The sequence below is a fragment of the Cervus elaphus genome, chromosome 11, assembly GCF_910594005.1.
Source record: "Cervus elaphus chromosome 11, mCerEla1.1, whole genome shotgun sequence".
NCBI lineage: Eukaryota > Metazoa > Chordata > Mammalia > Artiodactyla > Cervidae > Cervus > Cervus elaphus.
Genome location: NC_057825.1, coordinates 1,493,229 through 1,513,254, shown reverse-complemented (window position 1 = coordinate 1,513,254; position 20,026 = coordinate 1,493,229). Strand labels below are relative to the sequence as shown.

The window sequence follows — 20,026 nt, the reverse complement described above, 5'->3', positions numbered from 1 at the left end:
TCCCCTCACCCACTCGCCCGCTGCAGCCATCCAGCAGTCAGAGCCAGAAGCAGTTTGTAACAGGGTGTGAATTATTCGGAGCCACCGAGGGAAACGAAGAACCAACCGAGGCAACGTGTACAGATAGAGAAGCAGAAAATAGATCCCGATTTGGAAGGATTCTGAAGGTTGATCCTGAGACCAAGTTAATGGTAACTTGTCGTTTAGTCGCTCAGTCATGTCCAAGTTTCTTTCGACCCTGTGGACTGTAGCCCACCAGGCTCCTCTGTCCACAGAATTCTCCAGGCAAGAATACTGGAATGGGTCGCCATTTCCTTCTCCAGGGGATCTTCCTGACCCAGGGATCAAACCCACGTCTCCAGCATTGACAGGCAGATTCTCTACCGCTGCATCACCAGAGAAGCCCTAGGAGTGAGCCGGGGGAACACTATTTGATTAGAAGCAACTGGTTGTCTGGAAAACACGTCTCATAAGCTGTTTCCTCAGGTTCAGCCTGTGCTGCTCTGCAGGCCCCCGTTTGATCACACGCTCCAGGAGGACAAAGGCCCTTCGGACACTCTCACCTCCCAGGCTCCGAGCCTCGCGTCAGGGCCGCACGTCACAGGTGCCCAGGAGATCACCTGGGAGTGGGTCAAATGGGATTTCCAGCTGGCTGTCCTGAGCCCCTCACACACGTACCCCCCAGGCCCCAGACTGTGTCTCCGACCCCTCCCCCGCACCCCCATGCGGCCCAGTCCTGACCTCACCCACGTGCCTCCGGACGAATCGTCCGGGCAGCGGGATGGAGCCCTTGGAAAACGCGACCCCGTCACTGCACAGCCACCCCGACCCACCGCCTGTTCCAGCTGAGCTGCTACGGCTGCTGTCTGCCCCGAGACGGGGCACCGCCTGCGGGAACTGAGGGCAGAGCTGTGGTTCGGGCACTGAAGGCCCGGGCAGCAGGAGACACGGCTGTGCCCAGGACCCGGAGCAGAGGGCCCGGTCGCCCCAGCCCGGGCAGGCTCGCCGGGCCCAGGCGAGGCCGTGGCTCTCCCAGCCTCACTCCTTTTCTGAGCTACAAGATGCTAGGCTCTTCCGTTCTGACCTCCTGGGGTTCCATCCGTGGGCACCTGCTTCGTGCGCCCAGAGCTGTGGACAGCCGGCCCTGATTCAAGTCTTCACTGCAGGATCGTGGGGACCAGGAAGGGTTCCAGTGGGGGAAAGGGTCACATGGGGTGTACGGAAGGGAACCAAGACCCAGGGCTAGGATGGGGAGAGGAGAGAGGGGTGTGGACCTGAAGGAGGCAGCTGAGAGCCACGGCTGACAGGCCACAGGCCCAGGGAGTCAGGCAGGGGCTGGGCTGGCCGCCTCGGGTCTCAGGACCCTCCTCCCTTCTGAGTGTGGAAGGACTGGACTGCTTCAGCCTTCAGAGGCGGAGCCACCGAGGGGGCGGGGCGTGGGTGTCAGCTGGTGTCAGGAGAGCTTTCCCAGTGCTGAGCTTCCCAGCGCTGGCGGCAGGCAAGCCGAGGCGGGGTGTCAGAGAGACATGTGTAAAGGCGGTGACCTCTGCCTCCCTCCCAGCCCCCGAGGGTATAAATCTGAGACACTGGCAGCCTTACCACTGGGTTTATTAAGGGGAAACCTGAAGGCTGTAGTGCCCGTCTGGGTGGCGCTGGTCCTCCTCCGAGAGGCGCAGCCGCACCCTGGGACCATCTGCTTGTGTACAGGGCCAGATCGTTTTTCTACAACATCAGCGTCGCGGCTCCAGGGGGCCCCGCCCGGCTCCCCACGGCCAGAGCACACCCCCCCGAGATGACCTTTCAGCCTGGTCTCAAAGTCAGCGGAATAGGATTCTATCGACTGAGATGCTGGGCTTGTCGATTTGCAACGCAGGAAGAAGTACGCACTTTCCTGTCGCTCCCCTCAGTCATAAAATGGATTGCGCGTATAAAAGGGTGACATAAAACACTGGCCACGGCAAGCTCCGCGAACCACTGACTTTATAAATCAGGGAGATGAGCTACTCTGGAGCCTGGTCTCCTTTCGGGATGTAAATGGTTGAGCTCTAAATTGGCAGGGAAATCGGCCCAGATGTCCCGAAGGCTGCCAGAGAACAGAGCCTGGGGAAGGGAGTTGGGTTTTCCAAAAGGCACATGCCTACATGGGGTTTTTAAAAGGCAGAGGAGAGAGCCCCCTGTGGCTGAGCCCCAGGGACTGGGAAGCACTGGCCTTTCCAGCTTCAAGGAAGCCCCCCACCTCCTGGACGATTATTTCCAGGACCGGGACCCCTCGTGTGAAGCAACCGCGCCTCTAACCCGAGGACAGACCAACGTGTATTTGTGTTCAGTCTTGTCTTACTCTGCGCAACCCCGTGAACTGTAGCCCACCCGGCTCCTCTGTCCACGGGATTTCCCAGGCAAGAAGCCTGGAGTCAGTTGCCCTTCCCTCCTCCAGGGCATCATCCCGACCGATGGACTGAATTGATCTTTCTGACACTTTATGAGGAAGGGCAGTGGCCTATGGGCCCAGGTTTCCCCCGCCTTCTCTCCCTTCCTTGCCACAGGGAGCCAGGATCACCTCCCTCCGTTCGAGAGCCTCTGGGTCTTCTCAGGAGGGGAAGGAGTGCCCACACCCTCGGTCAGTCGGAGGCCCCAGCCCCAGTGCAGGGGATGCTGGGAGATGTAGTTTCCTGGGTTCTGGGGAAGCAGGAAACGGGGGTGACAGGGACCAGTCCTTGCCACAGCGGCTGAAATAAAGTCGGATCCGGGACCACACTTGGAAGAGGCTGCTCTGGCTTCAGAAAGCCTCTGGGCCCCTGTCTGCACCACCACAGTGGAGAGGCCCACCTAGGCTGGCAGGGCTGTGAGGGTCGGACCCCAACCCCGGCCAGAGCCAAGCTCAGCCACCATGTGCATGCGTGTGTGCGCGCGTGCATGTGTGTGTGTGCATGTGTGTTCATGTGTGTGTGTGTGTTCATGAGTGTGCGCTCGTGTGTTCATGTGTACACATGTGTGTGCGCGTGCACATGTGTGTTCATGCATGCACACAATGTGTGTTTGTGTGTGCACATGTGTTCATGTGTGTGTTCATGTGTGCACGTGTGTTAATTGTGTGTGTTCATGTGTGTGCGCGCGTGTGTGTGTCTCACTAGGGCAGTCCGTCTTCAAGCATGCCACAAACCCCCACGGATGGCTTTAGCAGACCACCCGCCTCCACACTTCATCCCCAAAGGAGGGGCTGGGAGTGACTGGCTCCAACGCAGCACTCACACTCCGGGTAAGCAGTCAAAGGTGGCCCCTCCAGAGAGGACTCGGGCTTTCTTAAGGACACCAGGCAGCGGGTCTGCCAGGCCTGCAGTGGGTGCTGGGCTGTCGGCCGGCAGAACGCGATGTCCTCGGACCCCAGCTGTGGCCCTCCCTCAGCCAGCACCCTCCACCCCTGAGCCAGATGCCTCCACGTCCCTCCGGGTGCAGGCGAGCGCACTGACGTGCTCTAGGTTCCCATCCGAGGGTGCCCCCTGCCAAGGGGCTGGACCTCCCTGGGTAGCGGGCAGCCCCAGGCATGGTGAGCAGGGACTGGGCCACACCAGGTCCTCAAGGAGGCGGGTCCAGGGCCGACGGGGCAAGGCTGTGAAGCAGGCAGCCTGAGACCACCGCCCTGGTCTCCACCGCAGAAAATGGAAGTTCAGTGGCTCCTGAAATCCTGATGAAAGGTGCTCCAGTGGGAGCCAGGACCAGGGGCACCCCCCGCCCGGCCTGGAGGACAAGCTGGGGAGGAGCTCGCCCCACGGCCCCGTAGCAGGAACACAGGCCAGCGGACTCTGGCTGTTCCTCCAGGACCCAGACCAGGGAAAGGAGGAACCAGCTGGAGAGGGCCCAGAGCACAGGCCTGGAAGGCAGCAGGAAGCCGGGCCCTGCTGGGAGGCTGCGGCCCCCTGGGAAGAGCTGGAGAGCCGAACCGGAGAGGCCTGGTGGGGCAAAGGGCCTGGGGCCCCGCTCCAGGGGGGAAAAGGCGCCCTCTGCCTCGCTCACCTCCGCCTGGCGGTGCTGATGCCGCCGTCGGCAGCCTGTCTTCCCATCTCTGAGCATCTGGCCTTATTATCTAGCTGCTTAACGATGGCAGGAGAAGCAGGGACTCATCTCCATGTTAACACGTAATTTATTCCACATCCATAATTAGGTTTTGCAGCCAGTAATGAAGGAGCCCTGTGCTTCCAGCTTATCAGCACTGGTGGTCAGCCTCGTCAGGCCCTAATGAGGCTCAGACCCCACCAAGCCTCTGCCAGGGGGTTTGTTCAGGGCCCAGGGGTGCCTTTCCCAGGCCGAGCTGGAGCTGGGGTGATGGCGGTCAGGCGGTGACTCTCTGGGGGACAGAATGACAGCCTCCCCCCACAGAGACCCACGTCCTGACACCCAGGGCCTATGACTAGGTAACCTGCGTATGAAAAGGGACTCAGGGCTGAGGGGAGGGCTTTGAGATGGAGATGATGCTGGATGATGCTCGTGGGCCCAGTGTCATCGCCAGGGTTCCTGCTGCAGGGGGACAGAAGTCAGGGTGGAGAGAAGGCGTGAGGACAGAGGCCACGGCCGAGGAAGGAACATGCCACCGGCCCAGAGATGGAGAAAGGGCCAGAGCCGAGGACCGCAGGCACCTCCAGAGCTGGGGGGGTCGAGCAGCGGACTGTCCCCGAGAGCCTCCCGGATGTAGGACTCATGCGTCCTGTGACTGAAGCACTGAGTTTGCACAGATTGTTACACCAGCTCCGGCCAGCTCGTGCAGCCCCCTGCGGCCCGTCCCCACTGCCCACACAGGTCCAGGGGCTGTTGCAGAGAGAGATGGACCGTGAGGGGTGGAGGAGGGAAGGGGGGCTCTGTCCAGAGGCACAGAAACACCCCCGGCCCGGACACCCCTCTGACTACTCCCCAGGAAGGGACGCCCGGGGGACCTGCCAGAGCCACAGCTGGTCCCGCACCTGGTGGGGAGCAGGCGCTTCCAGAGAGAAAGGGGGTGAGCCCTGGGGAGGGCAAGGGAGGTGGGCAAGGGGGGCCCCGGGGCGTCCGGGTGCCGGGGTCCCTCGTCCTCCTACCGGCCCTGTGCTGCATCACCCTGGGACGCCCACGCGAGGACCGCTGCACGAGGACCCCCAGTGCAGGGGTCGGGGTGGGGAGGGAGGACCCACCCTTCCCACGGGGCCCAGAGCCCCTCCCCCCGGGTCGCAGCACCCTGGCCGGCAGCTGGCTTCCTCCATGCCCCCCTGCTAAGGTCCCAAGGGCTGGGCCACGGCCACCCCTCCACGGCAGTGTCCCCAGACCCCAGGACAGGCCTGGCACAGATGGAGAAACAAGGGTGCTTGTGGGGGTGGAGACGGGGGGCAGGGTTAAAGAAGAGACAATGAGGAGGAGAAAGAGGTGGGGGGAAGAAAGAGGAAAAAGAGGAGAAAGAGGTGACTGGCCCCCCAGCCCACGTGGTTGCAGAGAAGGTGGCCCCTGACCCCCGACCCGGCCCCCAAGGACCCCCCGGAAAGCTCCGATGGCCTTTCAGTTCTGAGCCTTCGTGGACAGATCGCCGGAGCTGACGGCCTTGTTCTTGAACTCCAGCAACTGCTGGGGCCTGAGCTCCTGAAGGGGAAGGAGCCTCGGGTGTCTGTGGGCCCCGCCCAGCTGAGAGCCACCAGCAGACAGATCAGACCCAACTAAGCGGGACCAGGAAGCCAGAAGCCGCTGGAAATCACCCACTAATCCCTGTTCTAACCCCGTGATCTAATTTCCCGCAGGCCTGGGCTAAAAGACACCTGGGGGGTTAGCGACAAATTTAGACTGGTGCCAAAGTGCTGAGTCACGCTCGCCTGTTTGGAAAACAGAGAGCGCTAATTAAGTTACTGCCCGGGAGGAAGAGGCTGCCGCAGAGGAGTGGAAAAAACCCCCGTCACCGGCAGAAAGCGACTCCGTGAGGACCGCGAATCAGCCCAGGCGGTGTGACCCCCATGGCCAGCCCCCACCTTACCCAGGCCTGGCCAAGCTCTCCAAAGGGGGCTGGGATCACAGGGCGGCCCCTTTCAAAACAGACTGTGAGCCCCCCCAGCAGGGAAGAGCCCGGGTCCCCCGCCCCCAGGGGAAGAGGAAGACGGAGGAGAAAACTCAGGGGGCCTGGCGAGTCCTGGGGGGCCCGGGGGACACAGGACTGGGATTTCCAGCGCCGCCCCTCCTCCTGCGGCCACCCCGCCCTCCTCCCCCTGAGCCCACGTAGGGAGCCACATCTGAGCCAGGAGGCAGCTCCCTGCCGGGGGCACCCTTGGGCAGGTCTGACCCTCAGAGCTTTCAGTCTGGCCTTGACATGGCCTGGGAGGCGGGGGCAGCCGGCTGAGCCACACCGTGGTGGGTGCGTTGGCGGACACTGGTGTCCAGTGGAGGAAGTGAATTCACAGGTGAGGCCAGGTTGCAGGAGGCAGGCAGGGATGGTTAGAGTCCGGATCTGAGCAAAGGAGACGGCGTCGACTCCCTTAGCAAATTCTTGCGGGCACTTATCTGGGACAGACTGCTGGGGAGATGAGCTCAGAAGGAACTGAGCCCCTCTATCTGGAACAGACAGGATGAGACAGTGACCCTGGGTGGGGCCCCTCCTCCCAGAGCCCTGTCCAGCAGGGGGACCTAGAACAGACACATGGCAGATAGGAAGAGACGGTGATGCTGGGTCTCTGCTCCCTTGACCCACCTGGTCTTCCAGGCCTCACCTCCCACCCGGATCTCATCAGCACAGCACCCAGGGTCTTGGAGAGCGAACGATCCACCCAGAGCCCTGCCTCCAGCCCGGATCCCACGGGTCCTATCTACCAGGCCTCCTCTGGATGAGAGGAGATGCCCTCTGCTACCTCCCAGGGGGAGGGCCTGGCAAGCCACAGCATCATGGGACTTGAGAGCCCCTCTGTGCCTGGAAAGGGGTCCCCGCACAGCCCAGCTACCAGGGAGGGGTATCAGGTGGGGCGCACCTCATGTAATCCCTGAGGGGCTGCGCTGGAGCCTGGAGCCCAGGATTCTGCCCAGACCTTGTGCCTGGGGCTCCCCTGGTCCTGCCAGCAATGGGGTTCAGGCAGGAAGACACCCCCACCTCAAAGACTTCACCTTGGTGGTGTCTGGAGGCCTTCCCCAGGGGACAGACCCTCTCCCTCAGCTTGGGAGGATCATCCCAGGACTTTTGCTGACTTCACAGACAGGTGCAGATGACCAGCATGGAATCCCCTGCTGAGGACGGGTGTGTTTGCAGAGAGGAGGCAGGAAGGACCATCAGGATGCTGGGTGCACAGACCCTCAGCCCCTGCTGCCTGCCCCTGACCACCTCCCAGCCTCAGCCCCTCACACTCCCATTCTCCCCACACTCCAGCCATTCTCACCCCCGATGTCATGCTCTGACTGCTGGGCCTTTGTTCTGGCAACTGCAGGGAGAGCCTCTCCATTAGGACTATGCTTGGGCAACCCAGGGATGGTTTGGCAGCTCGGCTACAAGGACCCCGACCTTTCCAGCATCCAGTCTGCCTTCCCTAGGGTGTGGCCTTTGTCTTCATGGCCCAAAATGGCAGCCTGAGCTCAAGCCATCACATCTCTGTTCTAGTCAACAGGATGGAGGATGGGACAAAGGAGTCATAAAGAAGTCACAGGGCACTTACCACACTGCCTTTTAGGGACTGTTTCTAGAGGTGACATAGGACACATTCATTTGTCCCAGTGGTGGTTACTTAGTCACGTGACTATCTGTCATGTGAGAGAGGCCAGGAAACGTTTTCCCCACTGAGGACTGGGGTGCTTGGTCTGCCAGGCTTAGTCATCAAAGCTGCTGCAGGTGGGGGAGGATGCAGCGTGTAGGGACGCGGCCCGAAGTGGCCAGACCTGGTCCAGCAGTGCTCTGAAGACTCATTGTCTCAAGATGGCAGGATGCTTAAATTCCACCCCATAGTAGATCTGTGTCTGCTTTGTCAGTAAAGCAATGTTTCCACCTCCTTCCCTGCAGATCCCTGAGTGAAATGGACTTTGTGGGATGATAAACAATGTTCACCTGGTCACACAGGCCCAGCACCATGGGATCAGGCCCCAGTCCGGCGAGTGCAGCTTGGGTCACTGGCAGGGGCCCCTCTGGCTTTGAGGCAATGAGGGCACTGAAAGGTGTGGCAGTAAGGACGAAACACAGTGTGTGTGTGTGAGTGTGTGCGTGTGTGTGTGAGTGTGTGTACGTGCATGTGTGTGTGCACGTGTGTGCACATGTGTGCTTGTGCATATGTGCGCACATGTCAGTGTGCATGTGCATATGTGTGCGTGTGCATGTGTGTGCGCTGTGTGTGCGTGTGTGTGCGTGTGTGTTCCTAGATTCTCTTAACAATGGCCATACCATGTATTTTATATTTAAGTGTAGCATCTCATTTTGAGCTTCCCAGGTGGCACAGTTGGTAAAGAATCTGCCTTCCAATGCAGGAGACACAAGAGACGTGGGTTTGATCCCTGGGTTGGGAAGATCCCCTGGAGGAGGGTCTGGCCACCCTTTCCATTATTCTTGCTTGGAGAATCCCATGGACAGAGGAACCTGGCGGGCTATAGTCCATGGGCTGTAAAGAGTCAGACACAACTGAATACATACACACACACACACGCACACATATCATTTTGCAGCTGTGTTTTCACTCTCATCGGTGTGTTAGACTCCATCGTCTCCTGGAGGAAAGGCAGTCTTTAGCAGAAGAGAAAACGGTGGACCAAAGAGCCATGTCTTGCTTGCTGTCCCTCTGCTGGTCCTTGGCAATGTTGAGTTTAGGTCCCAGGTCTCGTCTGGAGCACAGCCTCTCCTCACCAGGAGCTCTGAGGACTGTGCTGTCCTGCAGACGCCCCTCCAAGTCTGTAAAGCTGAGCTCCGCTGGGACTGGCATCTGGCCTCAGCCAAGGCCCCACACACAGAGCCCGGAATCTGGAAGGGGATGAAGGGAGATGCCACAGGCGGTTACAGCTGCAAAGGCCCTGTTTCCAGATGAGGTCACGGTCTGGTCCCAGGGTGAGGACGCCACATAGGGAGCTGGGGGACGTGACCCAACCCCTGCCAAGCAGCCTCCTGTCCTGGGCCCCACCTCACACCCATGCCTCCTGCTCCGTCCATCCCAAACCACCCCCCAGCTACCCCATGGACACTCCCTGGCCTCCCACGAAGGTGCTCAGGGTCCATCTCGCCCCTCAGCACCCACCCGCCGTTGGGCACAGCCTTATGCACCCAGAGGGCATCAGATGAAGCTCATGAATGGACTGGCAGGTGCAGGGGCATTTTTCACTCCACCAGATCCAGCCCGAGCTCCTACAAAGTCTCTTCAGTCCAACCAAGGGGAAGACCCTGTCTGGTGATCAAGGAGTCCAGGGAGGCCCACAACTTGAGGTGGGGAGGTGGTTGCCCTTGCCTCCCACTGCCAGGTGGGCCCCAGTGAGCCGGCCTGGAGGCATGCTGACAGCGGACAGTTCACCCTGGACTGGGTCTCTCAGGAGCCCCCCAGCCCCGCCCACACAAGGAGCCCCGAGACGAGGTGTGCTGGGTGTCTCCCTGGAAACAAACTCACTTGTGTTTCCAGCCCAAATTGCCACATCAGCTCCATGGCTCCCCAAGGTCACTCACAGGGAATCCAGCCTTCCTGCTACCAGGCTGGGAGGCAGCCAGCGGCAAAAACATGCCTGCAGTAGGCAGAGTGCTGGGGCCTCAGGGAGCAAGGGTGGACGGGAGCTGGACCCCGGGCTGATGCAGCTTCCTATCCCAGGGGCAGGGCGGTTTCCAGGGCCACGGAGGGCTGGCAGTGTGGCTCATCCACCTCAGGTCCCCAGGCTCCAACCGGGGCCCAGAGGGCGGTCCTGGAGGCGCTGGGCAGGGGTCTCTGCCTCCCGCTGGGCCCCCATGACCAGCCAGCATGTCCCCGAGCCATAGGCTGGCCCAGAGGCCTCTGTCCTCTCTGGAGCCTCCCTGGTTCCAGGCTGAGCGTTGCTCCATGCCTACCTCCCCTCCTGCTACACCCCCTCCAGCTGTGGGGAGTCGGGAGGTGGACCAGCTGAGGTCTGCTGGGCGCCCACCCCATCCAGCCCAGCTTTCCCTCTCAGTGCAGACCCTCACCTCAGCTGCCCACTGCTGTCTGCGCTTCGCAGGGTCTCCATTCCCAAAGCCCCCCAGCCAGCACACTCGCCCCGCTGCTCGGACCACCATCCCAGGAGGTGCTGGGTGGAGACTCCTCTCCCGGTCACTGATTCCAGCCAATGTGAAGTGGTGTCCACTCGGTTCCCAAAGCAGTCTCCAAATCCATGCGGGTCCCCCCTAATTCCACCTACACACCTGGACCTGAGCTGATGCAGCCGGGGGTCCCCCACTGCCTCCCTCTGCTCCCTGCCCTCCACTCCCGACAGTAGGCTGCACCCGCCCCCACCTTCTTTAGCACACCCGATGCACCCTGGCCCTGCCCGGCACCCCGATGCCCCTCGGCCCTGCCCGGCGCCCTGATGCCCCTCGGCTCGGCCCTGCCCGGCTCCCTCCTGCCCGCCGGCTCTGTCCATCAGAGCGCCCTCCTGGGGGCGGTGGGTGGGGGGGGACTCCTCCTCCTGGAATGCCCTCCCCTGGTGGATCTCAGTCCCCAGATTCAGAGGGGCCGTCTCCTGTCATCAGATCCCAGGCTGACGTCCCTCCTGGGAGGCCGCACACCACCCGCCCCCACCCTATCATACACTCTGACCGTCTGCTTCTCCACCAGAGGCTCCTACCATGATCTTCCCCGATTCTTCATCTGTTTATTCACCCCCAACCCCACACTTCGGATGATAAGCTTTATCACCCCCCAGGAGCGTGGTGGGGGGTCTCGCTCACTGCCTCCCCGCCAGGCCCCCAGCCACCCCATGTTGTCACTGAATCTCGCCCGGGACACCCGGGAGAAGGCCGAGCCTGGGCTTCCCCGGGGCCTCCTGCTGCAGACTCCGCACACCCAGGGCCCCCGGCGGGCAGGCCACACCATCGCCTGCTCCCCGGATTCACACTCTGCGTCCGTCTCGTGAATCCCAGGCCGGCACTTTGCTCCCTCAGGGGTCAGAGGTGCTAGAAACACACAAAAGAAGTTTAACGGTGGGCCTCCCAGACCCTGGCCCCAGCTCTGGGCAGCCCCTTCCTGACCCACTGAGATGCCCCGGGCACCAGGCCAGCTCCTGGGAGGCACACCCGATGTGTGTCGGGGCGGGTGACTGTCCTGGGCTGCCAGGACCCGTCCCCACAGTGGGCGACTGAAGACCGCAGTGCTGTGTCCTCTCCGGCCCGGGGCCCCCGAGTCCAGGACTATGGCAGGCAGGGCTCCCGAGTCCAGGACCACGGCGGGCAGGGCCATGCTTCCCTGGGGGCTCCCCAGAAGGATCCTTCCAGCCACAGGCGCCCTGGGTCCCCTGGCTGGAGGCTCCGTCCTCACACGCCCTCCTGTCCCCCGGCCTCCTCTTCCAAGGGCGCTTGTCACGGGGTTTGGTCCCACCTGATGGCCGGACCTCAGCTGGAGGCCCTTCACTCAGTGACGGCTGCAGACCCTGTGAGTGAGGCCACGGACGGGGCCCGGGCAGGGCGGGCACAGCTTCGGGGCTGCATCCCCCCAGCACAGTGTGCTTCTCCTCCCCATTTTTAGTGCCTCCGCCAGGCCCCTCGCCCTGCCCGGTCGTCCCTGCGTCCTCTGGGTCTGGCGCAGGCAGGCTTCCTGTAAACACGGGTGCTGTGCTCCGGGCCAGCCCAGGCCAGGTGTGACGACAGAGCAGGGGACCCTTCTGGGCCCCCCGCCCCAGGCTGGCGAAAGTCCAGCGTGGATGTTTATAGGCGGGATGCGTCTCCCCACCGCAGTGCCCACTCATTGCAAGGCAGCCTGCAGACCACTTGGGCGGCTGGACGCTATCTCCCTGGGCCCTCCAGGACAGCCCGTGGCTGCTGCCTGGGCCCCCACTGCGGAAATCGCCCGCAGAGATGACCCAGCGCCCAGAGGTGACGCGGGCGGGCAGGGCCCCCAGCCCAGGCCGGCGGCTCATTAAGGCGGCGCGGGAAGCAGCCGGGGGGTGAGTTCACAGCCGCGAGCGGGGCGCACGCTTGGATCGGATTTATCTTTATTTTACAGAAGTTCACAAATGAGGAGGAGGTGAACGTGTGACCCACTTCTGCGGCTGATGGGCACAGCGCTGGCAGAAACGCTATGGCAACCAGATGCACGGGCTTAATTACATCAGCCCAGGGCACTCTCTCACGAAGATCCATGCGGAGCAGACACCTTCACCTCTGCCTCCGTCGGGGAGAAGGAGACGCCGGCTCTGGGGGTGAGAGGAGCCCATCCACACCGCTCTCCAGGCCAGCTGCACCTCCAGGCCTGAGACCTGCCCGGGGCCTGGGATGGACGGGGCCATGAATCAGAGCTATGAACTCCCCCCGCCTCCTGGGCCCCACGCCAGCTGGTCCTCTGGCCACGTGACAGCCGCCCGGGCTGGCTGGGCCGGCCTCATGTCTCCCGTGTGCACCTGCCACCTGGCCCCGGACCGGGCACGGAGCAGCTCTGCCAGTGGGGAGGGGCCTGGCATCCAGGGCAGGCCTGGGAGGGGCAGGCGGAAGGGGGATGGGTCATGGGGAGAGCCCGCATCTCAGGAGTCACCCGGCACCAGCAGACGCCCATGAGTGGGCAGAGGTGGGGGGACCCCCCAGACCCCCACGTTCAGCACCCTCTCCCTCAGATGGCAGGTTTGGGGTTCCCAAACCCATCCTCCGAGACTTGTCCAACCCGCAGCCTCACGAGGGACCACGGGTCGAGGCCCCAGCGCCTGGATCGACCAGGAGAGCTGGACAGCCTCTGTCACTGAAGAAAGGAAGGTGTAGGGCCCTCAGGCTTGCGTGGCCCATGCGGTCAGCCCCAGGCCCTGGCCACACACGAGGCAGGCTGGCCAAGCCGCCCCGTGGGCACAGGCTGACCCTGGAAGGTCCTGCTCCGGGACTGAATGCTCAGCCAGAAAGGGCCACACCCCTCCTGCTCGGAGCTCACGGTCGGAAGCTGTCACGTGGCCCCGCCACCCACAGGGACCCAGGAAGTGCCAACCGCGGAGCCAGGGGAGTGGGGACGTGGGGAGCCGCGGTGATGACACCACGGCGGCCAGCAGGAACGTCCCCACGACCGCCTCTGCCCCCCAGGCCTGCAGCCCCGGAGCTGGGACCCCGAGGGCAGCGACCCCTCCCCTGCGAGCACCAGGCTGGGGGCTCAGCGTTTGCTCATTTAGCCAATCCCTCCGCGCGGGGCTGCTGGAGGGTGCAGCCCCAGGGGAGCGCCACCGTGGGGGGGATGTCAGGAGACCCCCGGCTCAATCCCAGCCCCTCCCCCACCAGCTGGAGGCAGGCAGGCCCACCCGCAGCCCGAGCCTCTTCTCAGCCTCTGACTGCGGGACAGCAAGGCCCTGCCTCCCGGCGCTGCTGAGCGGCTCCTGAGGCACAAGGGATGTGACGTTTCCAGCTCCCGGCTAAACACCTGGAAGAGAAGCAGTGACATTCACGGGACGACTCTCTAACTGCCCAGGAAAGCGTGTCCTGAATCGACTTCACGTCTAGCACGCTGCTTAGGTGCGCAGGCCGGGGAAGGCTGGGCTGGGGGGCTCTCATACATGTGTGTGCCCACACACACACACGCACACACGTGTGCACATGCCCGTGTGCACATGCCTGGGCCCATGAGGAGGGCCCGGGGAAGGCTGGGGTGGGGGCGGTCTCATACATGTGTGTGCCCACACACACACACGCACACACGTGTGCACATGCCCATGAGGAGGGCCGAGGGAAGGCTGGGGGGAGGTCTCATACACACGTGTGCACATGCCCGTGAGGAGGGCCCGGGGAAGGCTGGGGTGGGGGCGGTCTCATACATGTGTGTGCCCCCCCCACACACACACGTGTGCACATGCCCGTGAGGAGGGCCCGGGGAAGGCTGGGGTGGGGGAATCTCATACACGTGGGTGCCCCCACACACACACACGTGTGCACATGCCCGTGAGGAGGGCCCAGGGAGGGGCCAGTGTGCTGGCTCACACGGACACAGACATGCACATGCAGAGTGGAGGGTACAGGGAGCAGGGCTTCGAGTGAGGTCTGGGGGCCGGTGGCTGGCCGGGGGACGGAGGGTGGAAGGCTGTGTGGACCGGCAGCTGGCCGGGGGAGGGAAGGTGGACGGCTGCAAGTGGCCAGGACTGCAATGGCCGTACTTCAGTGTCGTTAATGACAGCTTCTTCCAGGCCGAGCTTGTACTTTCCTTGATGGTTGGAGAAATCTTGAGACAGGAGACACCCTGGGATGGGAGGGGTCCTGTCTACAGAGGGGAGGCTCAGAGGGACCCCAGAGCAGCGTTTCCCAAATGAGTGAAGAGATCGGACCAGCTCAAGGTCTCTAACTCTGCGGAAGGGCAAGGACTCAGCTGGGGAGGGGATGGGCTTGTTCCAAAAGCAGGTGCTTCCTCCCCCTCCTCCAGCCCCCAGGGGTCCCGACTAGGAGAGTCTGGGGGGCCCAGAACCCCAACAGCCTCCCCAGGAGATCCTGATGCAGGCAGCTCCCAGCTGAACATACGGAGATTTCTCTTCAGTGTCCAGGCCAAACATCGAATCTGCTGTTTCCATGAAGGGGACTGGGTTCCCTTGCAGGCTATACTCAACTCCACCGCCCAGAGCTAAATTGGCTGTCTCACTCTTCCATCTACGAGAAGAACCGGCCCAAGTAACCGGAAGGAGGAACAGTTCAGTCTTAACTCATTTCCCAAGGCTTCATAACTCACCGACCAAGAAAGCTTGCAGCAATAGATCCTTCACTAAAGGTTCAGTGAGGTGGGGACCAGACGCTGACACTGAGCTACATCACAGAAGGCTGACTGCAGCGACTTCTCCAAATCCAGATTCTTCGTCTCTCCCACGCGTGTGTGTTCAGTCCCTCGGTCATGCCCGAGTCTTTGCAGCCCCGTAGACTATATCCCGCCAGGCTCTTATGTCCATGGGATTTTCCAGGCAAGAATGCTGGAGTGGGGTGCCATTTCCTCCTCCAGGGAATCTTCCTGACCCAGGGATCGAACCCCCATCTCATGTGTCTCCTACATTGCAGGAAGGTTCTTTCCCCTAGCGCCACCTGAGGTCTGCCATCCGTACCCCACGGTGACGTCAGGGACCCACTCAGCCTCTTGGTCACAAAATGACTGCCACAGCCCCAGACCTCATTCACGTTTTAGGCTGGAAGAAAGGAGAAGGGTAAAGGCAAAAGGGATGTGTCTGAATCAGCCTCCTACAATCAAGAAAACAGGGAGAGTTCCAGGAGCCCCACCTGCCAGACTTGAGTTTACACGGGTAGCGGGTCTCAAGGGCCACCCTGGCCTCTGGGACGTGCGGCTGGGAACATCTACAGCTAAGCATGCCGTTGTGCCAAACAAACGGTTTCTAAGGAGGGAGGGGAGGGGGGTGCTGAGGAGGCCAGCTGCAGTGCTGGCTCCACCCTCACGAGACAGAACTGGACATGAGCCAGGAGGGCTGGCAGGGAGGCGTCTAACCCTGGTGAAGTGGTTCGGGGCACGGAGCACGCACCGTGGAGTTGTTAAGGAATCCCAACTCCGGGCAGCTCCGTCCCTTGCTGGCTGTCGTAGGAGGTCCTGGTGGTCTCTGGACAGGCCCTTGGGGACGAGGTCCTGCACGCAGTTGTGGCTGCATCATCCTGCCCACATCACAGCCGGTGCTTCTTTACCTGTTGGCCAAGACCCCACAAGACGCCATGCGTCTCCCACCCCCTCCCCGGATGGGGCTTTCCCTGTCTGTCTGGGAAAGCATCGGTCTCTTCATCCCTTGAAATTTGCCAGGTGCCAGCAGGTGCCTGGGAGGAGGGGATGCTGGCTTTGAGAGGCGGGCAGGAGCCCTGAGAAGCGTGGCGTCCATCTCGGGCCGGGCGCTCCCTGGGCAGCCCAGCATCTGCCCGGCCCGCCTGCCTCCACACCTCCCTCTGGCGGCCTGGCCATCAGTGGCACGACTCCTACAGCCCCAGACCCCAGACAAAGCCCGGAATTTGCCTCCTGGGGGAGCACTGGCATAGAGTCGCCTCAGGCCTCTCGAAGCAAGTGCTAGAATCTCCTGTGGCGTCTGATCTCAGCTCCCACCTTCAGGGAAGCAACCTTCAAGACTGACTCCCTGAGAGGATCAGAGCTCAGCTCCTGCTTAAAGCCCAGTCTTGGACTTGAGACGGAGGGTGGGGGCTTGGCTCTTCCTTGCACGTGTGCCCAGTTGTCTGACTCTATGCGACCCCTTGGACTGTAGCCCCCAGGTCCTCTGTCCATGGGATTCTCCAGGCAAGAATACTGGAGCGGATAGCCATTTCTTCCTGCAGGGGACTTCCCTGACCCAGGGATCGAGCCAGTCTCCTACATTGGCAGGCGGGTTCTTTACCACTGAGCCACCAAGCTGGAGATGTGTTACCTCCCTCCCTCCCACCCCCTCCCTCTTTCTCTCTTTGTCTAACAAGATGCCTCATGAAAATAGCACAAGTAACAGCTGCTTCAGAAGCACAAACCCGTGCCAGGGCCGTGCTGAACACCCCCATGCTTCATCCCGTGTAGTTGTCACAACTGCCCTGAAGTCACTATTACCACGTCCCCATTTCACAGATCAGAAGGCTGAGGCTCAGGAAGCATAAGCCCCAGCTCCAGGCTGCAGAGTCGATGGGCAGCAGAGCCAGGATGCAAACACAGAACTCATAGCTGATGCATTGAAATCACACCCGTGTTGCTATAATAGGCTTGTAGCAGTTTCTGATTTTGTTTTCCAAGGTGGTAATCGGAAAGTGCGAAAAAAGAAACCAACCCCAAACTAACCAGGCTCTTTCATACACACACACACACACACACACACACACACACAGATCTCACAACTTAACTAGAAACGCGACTCTCCCAACAGTGTTCTGGTGCGTCTGGAGCACAGCTTGACGGGCAGGGCAGGCTGGTGGGGCAGACGAGGTTGCCTGGGGCCAGGGCAGGACAGCTTCTTTGCTGGCCCCCGAGGCCATCTGAGAGCCACCTGCCAAGCCTGAAAGGAGGGGCGTGGCCATCGTTTCTGACTCTGAAACCCAGGCTGACATGTGGAATGGGGAAATGGTCCCCCTGAAGAGGAGGGTGTCCCTGAGCTGGGCAATATGATGGAGGTCTGTGACCTGCCTGTGTGGAAGCAAGGGACAGAAGTGGGGAAACCGGAGGCTGAGCGGCCCCTCCAGCACCAGGCCGCGTGAGCACAGAGCCGTGTCCTCCCTCCCCAGGCCGCGTGTGCACAGAGCCGTGTCCTCCCTCCCCAGGCCGCGTGAGCACAGAGCCGTGTCCTCCCTCCCCAGGCTGCGTGTGCACAGAGCCATGTCCTCCCTCCCCAGGCCGCGTGTGCACAGAGCCGTGTCCTCCCTCCCCAGGCCGCGTGTGCACAGAGCCGTGTCATCCTCCCCAGGCCGCGTGTGCAGAGCCGTGTCCTCCCTCCCCAGGCCGCCTGAGCACAGAGCCGTGTCATCCTCCCCAGGCCGCGTGTGCACAGAGCCGTGTCCTCCCTCCCCAGGCCGCGTGTGCACAGAGCCGTGTCGTCCTCCCCAGGCCGCGTGTGCACAGAGCCGTGTCGTCCTCCCCAGGCTGCGTGTGCTCAGAGCCGTGTCCTCCCTCCCCAGGCCACATGAGCACAGAGCCGTGTCCTCCCTCCCCAGGCCGCCTGAGCACAGAGCCGAATCATCCTCCCCAGGCCACGTGTGCACAGAGCCGTGTCATCCTCCCCAGGCCGCATGTGCAGAGCCGTGTGCTCCCTCCCCAGGCCGCCTGAGCACAGAGCCGTGTGCTCCCTCCCCAGGCCGCCTGAGCACAGAGCCGTGTGCTCCCTCCCCAGGCCTCATGTGCACAGAGCCGTGTCATCCTCCCCCGGCCGCGTGTGCACAGAGCCGTGTCCTCCCTCCCCAGGCCGCGTGTGCACAGAGCCGTGTCGTCCTCCCCAGGCTGCGTGTGCTCAGAGCCGTGTAAGAAGCAGGTGTGAGGAGGGGTGGAGCCTCCCGAGGTCTGGGAATGCCACTTCCTGCTGCTCGTCCGGCCCAGGAGACCGGAGCCTTGGGGCAGAAGACTACGGCCCCTAGGCTGGCTGTGTCCTGTCCTCAGACAGAGCTCCTCTGAGGGCTTCGGGCCTTGAGCCTGCGAGAGGGCTGGGGAGGGACTTCCCTGTGGTCCAGTGGTGCTGACTCCGCTCTCCCAGTGCAGGGGCCTGGGTTCAATCCCTGGTCAGGGAACTAGGTCCCACATGCTGCAACTAAGACCCAGCACAGCCAAACAGATATTTTTTTAAAAGAGACGGAGAGGGCTGAGGGGGAGGACTGAGGGGGAGGGCTGAGGGGGAGGGCTGAGGGGGAGGGCTGAGGGAGAGGGCTGAGGGGGAGGGCTGAGGGAGAGGGCTGAGGGGGAGGGCTGAGGGAGAGGGCTGAGGGGGAGGGCTGAGGGAGAGGGCTGAGGGGGAGGGCTGAGGGAGAGCACTGAGGGAGAGGGCTGAGGGGGAGGGCTGAGGGAGAGGGCTGAGGGGGAGGGCTGAGGGGTAGGACTAAGGGAGAGCACTGAGGGAGAGGGCTGAGGGGGAGGGCTGAGGGGGAGGGCTGAGGGGGAGGACTAAGGGAGAGCACTGAGGGATAGGGCTGAGGGGGAGGGCTGAGGGGGAGGGCTGAGGGAGAGGGCTGAGGGGGAGGGCTGAGGGGGAGGACTAAGGGAGAGGGCTGAGGGGGAGGGCTGAGGGAGAGGGCTGAGGGGGAGGGCTGAGGGAGAGGGCTGAGGGGGAGGGCTGAGGGGGAGGGCTGAGGGGGAGGGCTGAGGGGGAGGGCTGAGGGAGAGGGCTGAGGGGGAGGGCTGAGGGGGAGGGCTGAGGGGGAGGGCTGAGGGAGAGGGCTGAGGGGGAGGGCTGAGGGGGAGGGCTGAGGGGGAGGGCTGAGGGGGAGGGCTGAGGGGGAGGGCTGAGGGGGAAGACTGAGGGGGGGACTGAGGGGGGGACTGAGGGGGAGGGCTGAGGGAGAGGACTGAGGGAGAGGACTGAGGGAGAGGGCTGAGGGGGAGGGCTGAGGGAGAGGGCTGAGGGGGAGGGCTGAGGGGTAGGACTAAGGGAGAGCACTGAGGGAGAGGGCTGAGGGGGAGGGCTGAGGGGGAGGGCTGAGGGGGAGGACTAAGGGAGAGCACTGAGGGATAGGGCTGAGGGGGAGGGCTGAGGGGGAGGGCTGAGGGAGAGGGCTGAGGGGGAGGGCTGAGGGGGAGGACTAAGGGAGAGGGCTGAGGGGGAGGGCTGAGGGAGAGGGCTGAGGGGGAGGACTGAGGGGGAGGGCTGAGGGGGAGGGCTGAGGGGGAGGGCTGAGGGGGAGGACTAAGGGAGAGCACTGAGGGAGAGGGCTGAGGGGGAGGGCTGAGGGGGAGGACTAAGGGAGAGGGCTGAGGGGGAGGGCTGAGGGGGAGGGCTGAGGGAGAGGGCTGAGGGGGAGGGCTGAGGGGGAGGGCTGAGGGGGAGGGCTGAGGGGGAGGGCTGAGGGGGAGGGCTGAGGGGGAGGACTAAGGGAGAGCACTGAGGGAGAGGGCTGAGGGGGAGGGCTGAGGGGGAGGACTAAGGGAGAGGGCTGAGGGGGAGGGCTGAGGGGGAGGGCTGAGGGAGAGGGCTGAGGGGGAGGGCTGAGGGGGAGGGCTGAGGGAGAGCACTGAGGGGGAAGACTGAGGGAGAGGGCTGATGGAGAGGACTGAGGAAGGGGTCCAGGCCTGTGGTAACTTTCTCCAGATGTCCTTTGGGCGTCCAGATGTCTGCAAGGAGCTCATCCTTACATCCTGGTGATGAAGGGTGATCTCTCTCTCCAGCCCAGAAACCCACTCATCATCACAGTGGCACAGAGAGACCCACTAGATGCCGACAGACTCCTAGAGAGCCGACCCAGGAAGGGCAGGCGCCCGGGAAGCCTGCGCTGCCGGCTCCATCAGGAGAGGCTGTGGGACTCAGCTGTGTTCTT

At 62.7% G+C, this 20,026-nt stretch overlaps 1 long non-coding RNA gene across 1 annotated transcript; it reads left to right on the top strand.

Moving 5' to 3' along the window:
- Nucleotides 1-214: 214 nt before the first annotated feature.
- LOC122703727 lies at nt 215-15,137 on the top strand. The gene is made up of 3 exons (XR_006343580.1): nt 215-225; nt 1,448-1,450; nt 14,958-15,137. It is a non-coding gene; the product is annotated as an uncharacterized LOC122703727 (long non-coding RNA).
- The last annotated feature ends 4,889 nt before the right edge of the window (nt 15,138-20,026 follow it).